Consider the following 14,171-nt stretch of genomic DNA (forward strand, 5'->3'; position numbering starts at 1 on the left):
AGAAAAGCAAATACAGTAACAATACCTAGGAAAGACAGATAGTGTACTGCGTCCATGTTCTGAGAAGGATGGCAAAGAGGTGATTCACACATGCCAGAGTATCATCAATGTGCTAGAAGTGATAAAGTCACACTGTTTGTATACAACCAAAGAAGTGCATGGAAACATCCTAGCAGAAGAACCTCTGGTGCTCTGTGTGGCAGAGTTGAAGGACAATGAGAGCTGATTTTTAAATTGATTCTTAATCTCAAGTAACAAAACATTCCCATACAAGGAAACTAGAGCTTAGTAGTTGTACAGAAAAGAAAGAAAAATAGGAGCTGATGGTGGTATTAGATGGGCTAAGCAAGGCAGTCAAGTCCTTAAGGTTCCATGAGTCAGTGGAGGGTGAAACCATGTTCTGTTGTCTTAACAAAGTTAATAAAAGGACACCATGTCATATAAAAGGTGTGAGTCTTCCCCCTGCCCCCGATAAATGTAAGATAATAGGGTTAATTTTGGGTCTGGTTGTAGCAATTGTCCCATCATTTGATTATTTGTTTGAAAAAATTCTTTCCTGAAAAGCGAATGATTTTTGGGCAAAACCACCACATGTGTGGTGGTGGTGTTGTTAATTTATTTTTGTATTTGCATACTACCCTTCATCTGCAGATCTCAGGGCTGTTCACAACATACTAGAGAGCCCGGTAAATTGCATTTCTGCCAGCAAAGGTTGAATGTGTTATGATCACTTCTCTATAGTCTTGCTAGGCACGTGTACCAAGAGACACGGGTGGCACTGTGGTCTAAACCACTGAGCCTCTTGAGCTTGCTGATCATAAGGTCAGCAGTTTGAATGTGCGTGATGGGGTGAACTCCTGTCTCTTTGTCCCAGCTCTTGCCAACATAGCAGTTTGAAAGCAATACTGCTGCGGTGGGAAGGTAAATGGCATTTCTGTGTGCTCTGCCTTCCACCATGGTGTTCCGTTGAACCAGAAGCTGTCTAGTCATACTGGCCACATGACCTGGAAAAGCTGTCTGTGGACAAACACCGGCTCCCTCGCCCTGAAAGCGGAGATGAGCGCCGCACCCCATAGTTGAATTCGACTGGACTTAATTGTCCAGGGGTCCTTTACCTTGCCTATCTTTACAGCATTTTCTCAAGTTCTAATTGAGATTAATCCAAATGGTAGTTTATTCCAAATTTGTTCCCAGAGTTGTTTCTCTAATTTTTCTCCAAAGTCTTTCCCTGTTTTAGTCTTAATGAAGTGAGAGGAAGGGTAGCCAATTGTGTGAGGATTTTATATAGTTGGGATCGACCTTTCTCAGTGGATGAGTTGGTTGAGTTGAGTAGATGCTCCAAACTGTTTAAGCTGCATAATGCTTGGGTCTTTATATTTGATTGATTTAGAAAATGTATAATCTGGTGTACCTCTAACCAGCCATATTATCTGTCTCCCAATTGAAAATAATAATTCTGGAGCTGTAAGGAGCTTTTGATTACTGTAGAAGTCTCTGAGTTTATATAATCCCACTGTTTCCCACCTAGGAAATCAGCCTGATTTGGCTGCTGTGTGAAAGGAAGTGTTGAGTTATTGGGACTAAAGAGGGAACCAAAAGGTAGAAGTTCAATCTCCATTACTTCCATATGGTAAAATCTGATTTTAGAAAGTGGTTAATAGCAGATTTGACCAAGGTAAAAAGCAGGAGAGACAGTGGGCAGCCCTGCTTTGTGCCCTGACCTATGGTGAATGTCGAAGAGAGTTCCCCATTCACCAAAACGTGGACTAGTAGTATACAGTGGTGCCCCGCAAGACGAATGCCTCGCAAGACGAAAAACTCGCTAGACGAAAGGGTTTTCCGTTTTTTGAGTCGTTCCGCAAGACGAATTTCCCTATGAGTTCTTGCGAGTTTGTTTCCTTTTTCTTAAAGCCGCTAAGCCGTTAATAGCCGCTAAGCCGTTAATAGTCGCTAAGCTGCTAAGCCGTTAATAGCCGCTAAGCCGCTAATAGCCGTGCTTCGCAAGACGAAAAAACTGCAAGACGAGGAGACTCACGGAACGGATTAATTTCGTCTTGCGAGGCACCACTGTAAATTATAAAGCATATCAACCCAGAATGCACTAATGCCAAAGGAACATTGAATTGTAAAGATATATTGCCATTTTAAACCATTAAATCCCTTTACTGCACCCAGCATCAAGAAAACAGTACATTCTGGATGTGATTAACTCTAAAAAAAATTGTATTGAATCCTTCTAATAGAGAAGGCCTTAAGAATCTGACTTGGTGATGGTGGACATAGTTGGGTGAAATTTTTGAAAGTCCTCTGACCATTATGCCTGTAAATAATTTAGCATCCACATTAATCAATGAAATAGGTTTATATAATTCAACTTGTTCAAGTTCTTTCTGTGGTTTGGGTATGACTGTGATAAACGAGATATGCCAAGTTTCAGGAATTTGGCCTCTATTCAGTATGTCAAGAAACAATTTCAGAAGAAAATGTGAGATTTTTCTGTTTTGGATTTCTGCTAAGAGTCTTATTAATAAATTTTGGATTTATTTTTTTTCTTCTAGGAATTTTGTGAAGATTTGGGAGTCCAATGGTTCAGATTTATAGAGTTTTGTACAATTTTTTTAATCCCATAGAACTTATTTTTGTCTATAGATTCCCCCCACTCCCCCCCCCAAAAAAAAACTTTGGGCATTTTAAGAGACTGCATCACTTGTTTTGCTGTGTGTGACATGTTCTTAGAGGTGCTATGCGTTTCCGAGGGAGCCAATCAATCCTTCTGAATGTCATGGAGCATTATGTAGCATATTCTCTGAGACATGATGACATGTGGGAGGAATACAGTGACCTAAGGAACAAGAAGTCATTATGCAGTAAAAATAGGCAAATCGTTTGTCATATACAGATTTACACCTTTATAGAAACATACAAATTTGGCACTAATCTTTCTGTAACCTTATGAAACTGGAACACAGAAATATTTTGGCAACTGAGCCAGTAAACGTTTTCAGTGGATGTTCCCAGGAAACATGCTATCTTCTTGGAGACTCAATGTTACACTATGTTATAATTTCTAAATAGTGTCTTACAGCTTTAAAAACAATGAATCAGTGCATATAAAGCTCCCACATTCCTCAGTCTGGTCTATTTCATTTACTGCCCACACATTATACTTCTGGAATTCTTGCAGGTCTTGGTGATAACAACTTTAGCTAATAAATACTTTTCTCAATAATTGACCATGTGTATGTAGATGTGTATGTGTATTTGCAGATATTTGCAGCTGATGCTGGTATGTATGTTTACATGAATGTTGAATGTGCGTATAAATGTTTTTGTTTCTTGTCAATTTCTGGAAGAGCACTGCAAAATGCTGAAAACAATTACAAAAATATGGCACAGGTTTGGAGTAAATCAACTGATTGAACTTTGGCACCAGTTTGGAGTAAATGAAGACTGTTGGATTCTGAGTGGTGTTAACTAGGGGCCCTGGTTAGATATATCACTTACTGTACTTTGGGCAGGGGGAGGGGAGAGGGCACGCGCTGCAAAGTGTAGGGTTTGCCCCACAAAATGCTGCAAAGCAGCTGCAAAATGTTGATAGTGGTTTGGAGTGAATTGGACAGTGTTGGTTTCTTGGGTGATACCTGTGACCCCCGGTTTGAGTACCAATTACTCATTTTTGGAGTGCTGCAAAATGTGGGTTTTGCACTGCAAAACAATTGCAACCGCTTGGCACCAGTTTGGAGTAAATAGGAGGAGAATGATGTATTTTGAATGGTGTTGATGACAAGCTCCGGGTTGATGTATCACTTACTATGCTTTGAGCATCCTTCAAAAAGATTGCAAAATTTTGGTGCCTGTTTGGAGGGGGTCCCAGATTTCAGGATTCATAGTTAATGGAGCTATTGGTACGGACAGTGTACTGTTTGGTCTTGGGCAATATAACCCTGTCCCGTAGCCTAGCATGTCATTGACGGACACTAAATACATACATACATACATACATACATACATACATACATAAATAAATAGTGTGACAGTCTGGCTCTTATGACTATCATTTGTTGCTGGGTCTTTTGCTGCTGTTTTTGCAACAGCAGGTGTGGGTGGCAATCTTCTGTGCTTTCCCCAAACCTTGTTGAAGGACAACTCTGATTAAAATGGTAATGTCTGACATTTGCTGTCCATGTATCTACACATAGCTATATCTGGAGGATGCTGTTCTCTGCATGGATGCTTGCTACTTGCATTTAGAAATTTTATTTGTGCATAAGGTGCCCATGAGTGTATATATTGGAAAAAGCACTTTTACAGCTTGGTAGACTAAAAGACGCTTGTGCCACATCACTACTGTTGCTGCTTATCGCCAGAACACCTGAACCTGGGTTTTGTAAATAGCTGCTCACATGATTCCCATGAGGAAATGTCTTCAGGTGATCAGGTTGAAAAATTTTCTGTAAACTTGTAGGGAGTCTGGCTAGTAACTTCTAAGGACATACTGTCTGAACCTGCTCAGTTTTCACACCAGGTTTTCAAAAACAGGCCTTAGGGTTGGGAATGTTTCTTTTCTGCTATGCTGGCTGAAGAAAGACAATTCTCAGAAGTTCTTGGAAAGTTTGACCATAACCTTGGGTTGCTTTGGTTACTCACATTCCCAGATGGGGAATTAGACTGTGGATGAACTCAGTTCCAGATATTGGTGTGAATTTAGCACTACTTGTCATAAATAGAAAGGATGTTGCCAAGAGATCCGAATTTCAAGCTTTCATGGCTAATTAGCAGTGGAGCATTATATTTTGCGTGTTCACAGTTCTAGATTTAATACCTGACAACTCTACCAAAAGGATTCGGGGAATGGGAAATCTCTGTCTGAAATCTTGGGAGAGCTGATATCATATTCAGTTGAAAGCTTATTGGGTAGCTGAACTGGAAAGATTCCAGGAGAGCTGGTGCTAGTCAGAGTAAGCCATACTTGCTGAGTGTTCTGAATTGCAGGCCCAAAAGAGAGCCTGAGTGAGTGGTTTGATGCAGGGATACCAAACAAGGATGTCAAAAACGCCAGAGTGGCCATTTCTAGTGCTTTATTAAAGAAAGGTGTAAACCAGGGGTCAGCAGGGCTTACTGGGCATGGGCCGGATCACTCCCGCGGAGATCCTCTGTGGGCTGAACTGGTGCAGTTGGAAATTGCGCCTGCGCATGTCCACAGCGCCGGAAAACGCTTCTGCGCATACCCAGGCGCCCGAAATCATGCCTGCGCAGAAGCGATTTCCGGCATCTGGGCATGCACAGAAGTGATTTCTGACACCGCAAACACGCACAGACGTGATTTCCGGAGCCAGGGAAGAGAGTCCCCGCGCCGTGCTGTGCCAGTTTAGCGCAGCGTGCGGGGACTCACCGAACGGACAGCTCGGCTCAGGGGTGGCTCATAGGCCGGTTAAGTGACCCTCATGGGCCACTTCCGGCCCATGGGTTGCCGACCTCTGGTGTAAACTTACAATGCAGCTTACAAAGCCTCACTGGCTTTACAGACCTGGGACTGGACACCACAACAGTGAGAGGTTACTGTGATTTGTCCACAAGGTGCTAATTTGTATAATGTAAGCATTACTTATACAAACAACAGCATAAGCAAATTTGACCAGAACCTCCCATCAAACCACCTGACCTATGAGGGCATAGGTGGCAAATATCCAAGGCTTAATGATAGCTTCCCTCTCTGGGCCAAGAGCCCAGCATCCCAGGGCCCAGAGATAAGCATAGCATCAAAGCAAGCAAATATGATTATATATCAGCTCATTCTTGCAACAACTACCAGTTAAAGTAATTGTAGAGTTAACTTGACTATCCTGATGGTGTTTGCAGAGCTCCTAGAACACCTCAGCTTTGGTTCAACACATCTAGATGAACCTGTGGGCTGACGAAAGAAGGACTGTAGGTTCCCCCTCTGTTAGAGATGGCAGGCTCAGACTATGGTTGAATCAGAGTGGCTTGCTGAGGCCCCGCAGCTAGTGCATGGCAGAGGTGAGAGATGAGCATAAGATTTCCAGCTTAAAACATGCTCGCAGCTACTATAACACTTCAAATCATGTATAAACATAAAGTGACTCAGAAAACACATATATCCTTTGTTTTTAAAGACTTTTTTTAAAGAGTGGGACAGGTTTGTTTTTTAAAAATCATCTCTACATTTTAGCACAAACTGCCCAAACCCCTGCCAACCCACTCCAGATATCTATCATATGTAATTCCCACCCCCCTTGGCTTGGTGTTGCACCTTATGTAAATCAATGCTACTAGAGTTTTTGAAATAATAATAGTCCTAAGGAAGACCTGGTATCTGGGTACTGGAAGCATTTTGAATATCTCTTTTAAGGGCCATTCTGTACAAGAATACCAGGTGAAATAACACACTTAAATGTATTTCACCACCCACTTCAAATTAAGGCACATGTGCTTACCTGTAGGATGTGTTCCAAATTCTGCTTATTAGACACAAGTCCAAAATTTGGAGGTCATTAACATGCTTAACCAGTCCTTTACTGCTGCCTTCTAATCAGTATGTAAATCAAGAAGCTGGTGTGTTGTGCTCACCTGACTAAGAATCTCTGGACTCTGCCTGAGCACTGGCCTATTTTTAGCTAGGGGGGAATTACAGTAGTTGTTTATCGACACGGTCATATGAGAACATTAACTAGTAGGACGTGACACATGGCCACCAGCTGATTCCTCCGTCTTATGTAGGTCAGAGTTGTGAGGACAAAGTTAGTTTGCCTAGATGAAAGGATATGTTGGATCTTCAGACCATATTCTCTTGTATGCTGCTTGCTTGTTTCCTGAATTTACATTTCACTCTGTTTCAAAGACTTGATGGATGTTAACGCTTCCTTATTCTTTTCTCCAGTATCCCTCTGAGGTAGGTCACCAGTTTTCCCCATTCTACAGGTAGAGAAACTCAGGTTTAAGTAGCTTGCCAAGGAAACAGGTGAATTCTCAAGGACGATCCTGATCTTGTTTCAAAAGTCTCACATGCTTCATTTCACTCTACTGTGTTGTCTCCTATACAAGTATGGAGGCTTTGGGAGAAGGATGGGACTTGTGTGTAGGAATTAGTTGTAATTACCAGTACTTCTGCCTACGTGTGTCTGAAAACAAGCGTTGATTATTGGATCACTTGAGATTGGCTCTTTTACAATGTGTCGGCTAATCAGATTAGACTTCATTAGAAAGGCACGTAAATAAAATTCTTCTGAGGTCACTGGTCCTCCTCCCCCTGGCAGTAAGTGTATATGAAGAGCGAATCAGAGTCCAATAACCTGTTTGGGGTTTGGAAGGGCTTGAATTTCTGGAGTTTAAGGGATTACAGGGAAATTTTGCTGTCTCTCCTGATGAAAACGGAATTGAAAATGATACACCGAGTTTAGAGCTGTGTTAGTGCTCTATGACAGAAAGAAATCTTAAGTTCTGTCTTAAAGAAATGTGTAAAACCAGTTCTGCAAATTATGTAGATTTGCATTCATGCCTATGATCCTTCTGCAGATTACTTGGCTGATAGTGCAGTAGTTCAGTTTATCTTTTGATTTCTAGTTACGGCTTTTTGGTTACGTCCAAGGATAAGATTGATAAGGGGCAGGAGCCCTGGAAAAGACTGTGAAGGGAGGGTATGGAGCATGGAAACTTCTCTTCCCTCTCCCGTACACTGTCAGCCACCCCCCACCCAGGCCTCAATTTGAACCTTCCACAGAACATAGAATATTCTCTCAGTTCCTCTCTGCAGTTCAAGCCTAATAGTTTGCTTTACTAGAAAATGAAAAGTGAGAGGCTTAGGAATCCCATCTGGTATGTCAGCTTGGGGAAAACGCACTGTTTGGTTCGTGTACCACTTTGAGGTCCGCTGTCCTCCCCCCAAATCAAGTAGTATATAAAATTTATGGAATGAATGAAAGAATGCATCTAATCTTCATACTGCATGTTTGGCACCTTGTATTGACCCCAGGGTGTTGCGGAAAGGTTGACTGCACAAATGTGGGGGTCTGCAGATGGTTTCCCCCCCCACCCCAATCCCGAACAAGCTCTGTGGCTTGGTTGGTCTTGACTTGGGAGGGACCGTTTCCATTCCGTGCTTCCCTCTGTGTCCCCCCCCCCCATTAGTTAACTGATTAACCTGCTGTTATAAAGTGTGGTGGTATTAAAACTGGATTGTGGAGTGCTTTCCTCTGCAGCTCAGTTTGCAGTTTTTAAAAGTGTTCTCTTGCCTGCAAGCACAGTTGCTTTTAATGTGTCATGTGTTTAAGTGTTTTATTCTCAGTTCTGCCTTATTTTTACATCTGAACTTCCTAGAGAGCATCTTCGCACTTTCCTTTTCAACACTAATAGATCAGCACTAATAGAAAATTAGGTCACCTCAGGTACCTGTGCTCTTGGCATGTTTACTAAGCTATTAGGTTCAGAGGCTGTTTGAGTTAATTGACTTGTACTCCAACCCGGTAATGCTTTAGTTTTGCAGATGTTGCTAAACAGAGGTGTTTGACCAAGGAGCTAAAGCTAACTTAACTCTTCAGCAGCTTTAACTCTTGTTTTTTGTGTGTCACCTAGCCTGAAAAAGCACAGTCCATGACACAAAAGTGAACATATGGCAGGTTCTATCAGCTCAAGTTTTGGTAGCAGCAAATCATTAGCCTCACTTCACATATTCATGAGAGTGAGAAGAGAAAATTGGAGGATAAATCCCAAATTCCTAGGACACTTGCTGGTGTTAGTTGTTTGTGGTCCAGGCCAGGGGCAGCCTGGGGAGGTGTGTTGCAGGGGGCATGCAGGGTTGAGGGAGAGATCAGTTTTAAGTTTTAAAAAGTTTCCTTGGTTGGTTGCCTGGAGGCCTGGAATAATTAGTCCCTGACCCACAGATCCAAAGTGCTACTTTAGGCAAACCCAAGTTGGATGGATATTTGAGGTGGGGTTTTTTGTGATTGACCCGTAGGAGGGTCTGGAAATAGAGATATGGGACACATAAGCTGTTATTTCTAACAGCAATCTTCTGAGATAGGTTAGTTACAGCAATTACCAGCCCAAGGCCACCAAGGTCATGTTTGAATGGAACTGAAGACCAGGGTTTAACATTAATACATTGGACACCTGCCAGCTACACCACACTGGCCTTCAATTAGCCCATGAGACAAGCCTCCCCATCCCATGCCATATCCCATATTGCTTTTGTAACTCCCCTTAGTTTGAAAGCAGATTTCCCTGTGGAGTTGATGTGTTAATGGACTGAGAGAACCAAATGCTGAAACTAAGTGTTTGGATTTGGATTTGATATCCCGCTTTATCACTACCCTAAGGAGTCTCAAAGCGGCTAACATTCTCCTTTCCCTTCCTCCCCCACAACAAACACTCTGTGAGGTGAGTGGGGCTGAGAGACTTCAGAGAAGTGTGACTAGCCCAAGCTGCATGTGGAGGAGCGGAGACGCAAACCCGGTTCACCAGATTACGAGTCTACCGCTCTTAACCACTACACCACACTGGCACCACACTGAAACTAAGTTTTCCTTCTTTCTTTTAAAAGGGGGCAGGTTACCGTGAAAGGCAGGGGGTTACAGACCTTTGAGAAACCACAGTCCAAAGGTCCAGTGAGAGGTGAACTGGGTATAAATTCATGTTTTTATTAAGTAATGATACTTTCCCATGCAAGGAACGAACCTGCATTTGGCAGTGCCCATCTTCTTCGTTACTGTGGTACGTAATCCTCGAGTTCTTCTGGAAATGACTCTTGACTTGCACACCAGAGTGGACAAATTGGTGGGGTGAGACATCTCAGGGAAAAAACAGTGGGAAGCAGTAATGTGATAAGTGAATGTGATACACCTGTAATCACCAGCTCACAGCACTTAGAATCATAGAATTTTATTAGAAGGCACCCCGAGGGGCCCCTAGTTAATACCCCTTCCACGCAGGAATCTCAACTAAAGCATCCATGACAGATGGCCATTCAACCTCCAATGAAGGAGTGTCCACCACCTTCCAGTGGAGGCCATTCCACTGTCAAATAGCCATAACTTTCTTAAGGAGGTAAGCAGAAGAGCTTATGTACTGCATTTATATCCCACCTTTTCCCCCAAGGAGTACATGGTTCACTCCCCTCTTCAGTTAATCCCTACAATGACCCTGTGAGGTAGTTAAGAGGCTCTGACTGAGCTTCATGACTGAGTGTGGGGATTTGAACCCTGATCCCATGTCCTAATCTAACCACTACATCACACTGGCTTTCTAGAATACTTCTGCTATGGGGCAGCGATATCAATTAAGTAGGTAAATAATATGGGGAAAGCAATATGTCACTTAGAGAAGGATCTGAAATATTTCCCTTGAAGCTTGAATTTGTTTTATTCTGGATTGTTTGATTTGACGTTTTAATGTGTTGCAAACTGCTTTGAGATTGTTTCTTTAAAACATCGAGCAGAATTGAAATGAAATTAACAACAACAAGTTTCACGGGGGGCGGGGTGAGAATGGCACCTAGACATACTGTTGTGGTGACTTTAACCTAGATTTAAGATGACATTTAGATGACAATTAGATATAAACTAATTGTTTATATATCTGAGAAGATCTAATCAAACAGGGTCTGTTTACCTGGTTTTGGGCCCAGAGTAGCCAGGACTGAATGATCATCAGCTGGAATAAGAGTTCTGTATTTTATATTTACAATGTATTGTTTGCTGAGAGTTAGAATAAGAATAAGGAATGAAAAATGGCTGCAGAGAAACACTCACATCTTCAAGATAAATGTCTTTGGCACTCTCATGTTAACTGATGGGGAGCATTTTGCCAACTGACTGAGAATTAACTGAACAAATCTGAATCATTAGCTGCCTCCATGCTTCTGCAACAGGACATAGGGCTACCCTCTAAAAGGGCACTTCCAGGAAGGCTTCCAATTGCACAAGGAATCAGATTCCACACTGATGGTAAATTCCCAGATACATAATCTTACTTCTACACCAATCTGACACAATTTTTATATCTTTTTTCTCATAAATATTTACTAGGCATTCTATTCGGGTAGCAAATAAGGCACAGCTTAGCTTTGTGTAAGGGGTGTGTGTTGACATGCAGTAGTTCATTATTTTCATCCTGTGACAGCAAAGAAGATGAAAGATTCTGCAAATAATTCAGCTTAATAGGATGCCTGCAAGCCTCTCACAACATGCCTCCTGTGTGTGTGTGTGTGTGTGTGTGTGTGTGTCTTTCTCGTGCACGCACGCTGTTTTGAGGAGCCAGACTATGAGCATTTCTTCAAACTGATTTCAGAACAGAGACTGCTTTTGCTGCTGTTCTCTGTTCCCTGAAAAGAGAAGCTAGAAGACACTGCAGCCTGTTACAGAACACGCTGGCAACCCCCCACTGAAAGCACCAGGCTAAGGAACCCTCTCCAGTTATTCCTACTGGAAAAGGGCACCGTGCTTCAATATTTAATCAAAATAATATGTAATCCGTTTATAAATTGGGGTTCTTCCTTGAGCTCTGATAACAAAACAATGTCTGAACAAATTTCTGTTAGGAAAAAAATGATCCAAGTCTGAGAACGGTACCTAGATAATCAAATCTAGATGATGTCTGGCCCAGGACAAAGCGATATCTGTATTTTTAGGACTGTGACACAATTAAAAGAAATGATAATGTCCATCAATCTAACTGAATCTGCCTGCTGCTTGAAAAAAAGTTAATGCTGTTAACTTTTAGAAAAGAAAAAAAAAACTGTTTCTGGATGGTATACGTATGTCTCACAGAAGAAGCCAGCCTCATCACAAGATGCTCACCATCTATGTTTTTTTGTGTACTTCTCTTGCTATGTGTTGCATGGCTACCAGGAAATTGTTTTCCGCTATCATGAAGGTTTACAAGATTAAACCACAAAGTAATACAATAAACTCAAACCCAAACCCAAACAACAGAATAATAAAAAAAAGAACCAGAAAGTAGAGTAGAGGGAGGGTAAGAAGTCCCCTTGAGATAAGCTTTTTGGGGGGGGGGGGGTTTAAAAAAAATCCAGACATTTGAGTGATTGCCTGAAATTCCCCCTGGACTCTAATTCTGGCATTAGAATCCCAGACATGTCCAGGAAGATCCGGATGCATGGCAACCCTACTTTGAGAGAGCCCCCCCACTAAAACACTTCTCAGCCCTCTGATCTCTTCCAGCAGCCAGAGCAGATTTGCAGGATCAAAGCGGCCGGTGGAACAAATATGTTTGAGCAGCCAGAAAGTATGGTGTTCAAGAGTTTAATTTATCCACTGTATTTTGAAATCCTGAGTAACAAACCCTAAGCAGTTTATGGCGCAAGGGGGAAATCTGGCAAGAGAAAAGCTGCCAGTGGCAGGTGATTTTTAAATTCAAAACACACACGGTGAGAACAGAGGAGCATTGCCATCTAGTGGTAGGAGGGGAAATGATGCAGGAGATTGGAGCGTGACACGAAAAAGCAGGACTGTCAGGAGCCAAGCTGTGTCTCTGGAACTACAAAATCCATGTCCTCACCTCAGACACCAGTTCCTGGCCAGAGGAGCAAGTACAGTGGTTACAGGCCTCAGAACACACCAAGTGGAAGATAGTGTACAGAACGATTCCTGCAGTCCCCAGAGGAGAGGTGTGTGGTGACTCCCAATGGAGGGAGACAGAGGCAGCAGTGTGAGAATGAATGACTCCTGGTTTCAGTTGTCTCTACATGAATGCCCAGAGTATGGAAAACAAGCAAGAAAAACTTGAACTCTTAATACAAGATGGCAAACATGACCTAATACTGAAAGCTGGTGAGATGAGACTCATGACCATAGCTGTCAACTTTTCCCTTTTCTTGTGAGGAATGCTATTCGGAGTAAGGGAATTTCCCTTAAAAAAAGGGAAATGTTGACAGCTATGCTCATGACTGGAATGTAGAAATTGGGGTGTACAACTCAAACGAAATAGAACAAGCAGGAAAGGAGCAGGAGTAGCATCATATATAAAGGATGTTTATGCTTGTGAAGAAATCCATGACCTGGAGCATGGAAGGCAGATTGGAAGTATATGGGTAAAAATTGTAGGAGAGGAAAACAGCAGTGACCTTATTGTGGGTGTCTCCTTATAGACCTCCAAGCCAGATTGAGGACTTGGATGAGATATAGTAGTCATGGCAGACTTCAGTTACTCCAATATCTATTGGAACCAAAACTCCACCAAGAATGAAAGGTCGAACAAATTCCTCTGTTGCCTCGCTGACAATTTTGTTTCCCAGAAGCACGTCATCTCTCTCTGACCTGGTGCTCACCAACAGGAAGGAAAGAAATGAAAGTACAGAGAACCTTGGGAAGAAGTGATTATCTCCTCCTGGGTTTCATTATACAGTGGTACCTCGGGTTACATACGCTTCAGGTTACAGACTCCGCTAACCCAAAAATAGTACCTCGGGTTAAGAACTTTGCTTCAGGATGAGAACAGAAATCGTGCTCCAGCAGCGCGGCAGCAGCAGGAGGCCCCATTAGCTAAAGTGGTGCTTCAGGTTAAGAACGGACCTCTGGAACGAATTAAGTACGTAACCAGAGGTACCACTGTACACAGGCAAGGGAAAACTGAGTGTAATTGGACATGCACTGGACTTTAAGAAGGCCAGTTTCAAAAAGCTTAAGGAACTGCTGGTAACACCCGTGTTAGAAACTTAGATATATAAGCTAATCACCAAATAATGGCACCTTAAACCTGGGTTACAGTTGCCACAAAGGGAATGTCTAGTCGCATTTCTTTTCCTGAATGGAATTTGTTGTTAATTTCACTTCTATACCACTTTGTATTTCAAAGAAAAAATCTCAGAGTGGGTTACAACACATTAAAGCCATAAATAAAGCAATCCAGAATAAAACATTCACGAGGCATCTCTACAGATCGGCTGGTTGGCTGGCACACAGCAGTGTCTTTTGAACACTGAATATAAGGTGAATGAGGGTCTGGACCCTTGGAATGTGTGCAATTTTGCATTCTACTTCCTAACTGGAGCTGGTTTATTGGCCTCATTCCATTATGCCTGAAGCATTCAACCTGAACTCCCTGCCTTTGGCAGAGACGTGATCATGGCTCAGTGATGCTACCAGAGTGTTGGCTATACACCTTATTCTTGAAATGAGTCATCCATTGGAAAGGAATGAGAT

The 14,171-nt window shown here is 42.4% G+C and overlaps 1 protein-coding gene across 9 annotated transcripts in view; it reads left to right on the forward strand.

The window, feature by feature from the left end:
• SPEN (spen family transcriptional repressor) overlaps positions 1-14,171 on the forward strand; it is a 67,740-nt gene that overhangs the window by 27,485 nt on the left and 26,084 nt on the right. The window contains exon 1 of one of the 9 annotated variants that reach the window (XM_077931146.1): positions 6,769-6,910. The exons of the other annotated variants lie outside the window; for them this stretch is intronic. The gene's annotated coding sequence lies outside the window, so the exon portion shown is untranslated. Of the gene's footprint in view, positions 1-6,768; positions 6,911-14,171 lie in introns of those variants that run through there. 9 annotated transcript variants of the gene reach the window in all.

The sequence above is a fragment of the Podarcis muralis genome, chromosome 7 (genome assembly GCF_964188315.1).
Source record: "Podarcis muralis chromosome 7, rPodMur119.hap1.1, whole genome shotgun sequence".
NCBI lineage: Eukaryota > Metazoa > Chordata > Lepidosauria > Squamata > Lacertidae > Podarcis > Podarcis muralis.